We start from the raw sequence: 512 nt of genomic DNA on the forward strand, positions 1-512 counted from the left end.
TCTCTGGGGCTCAGCACTAGAGCTTCCTTTAGGACCTATGGCCCTGCCTCGTCCCTGGTCTCTCACGGGTTGTTTTCTTCCCACAGGTGGGAAAGGAGGGAGCTACGCTCAGGCTGCCAGTGAGTATGGAGGGGTGAGCCCTGAGGCCCTATGACAGAGCAGATGGGAGCCATAGGGGACCCCCCCCCCCATAGTTCCTCCTTAGTCTCCTGCCCTGGGGCTCTGACCCTCTCCTGGTGTGTCCCTCCCCCAGGCAGTGACAGCGGCCAGGGCTCTGATGTGTCTCTCTCGGCTTCTAAAGGTGAGACCCTGCCATGGGAGGGGTGGGCAGAGGAGAGGACTGGGTGGTGGGGAGTCTGTGGGACACTGTGAGCATGAAGTGGGCTTTGAGACTGTCACCAGTTACAGCCACTGACCTGACTGTGTTCATGATGATTTTCCTCCACAGCGTGAGGCAGCTGCCTTGTGGGGACTAAGTGATGGAAGATGTTCACGCTCCCACTTCCTGACTC

At 59.2% G+C, this 512-nt stretch overlaps 1 long non-coding RNA gene across 1 annotated transcript; it reads left to right on the top strand.

Moving 5' to 3' along the window:
- The first annotated feature begins 38 nt into the window (after window positions 1-38).
- LOC106726107 lies at window positions 39-512 on the top strand. The gene is made up of 3 exons (XR_001362122.1): window positions 39-119; window positions 254-301; window positions 449-512. It is a non-coding gene; the product is annotated as an uncharacterized LOC106726107 (long non-coding RNA).

Source organism: Myotis brandtii, unplaced genomic scaffold (assembly GCF_000412655.1).
Source record: "Myotis brandtii unplaced genomic scaffold, ASM41265v1 scaffold22584, whole genome shotgun sequence".
Lineage (NCBI taxonomy): Eukaryota > Metazoa > Chordata > Mammalia > Chiroptera > Vespertilionidae > Myotis > Myotis brandtii.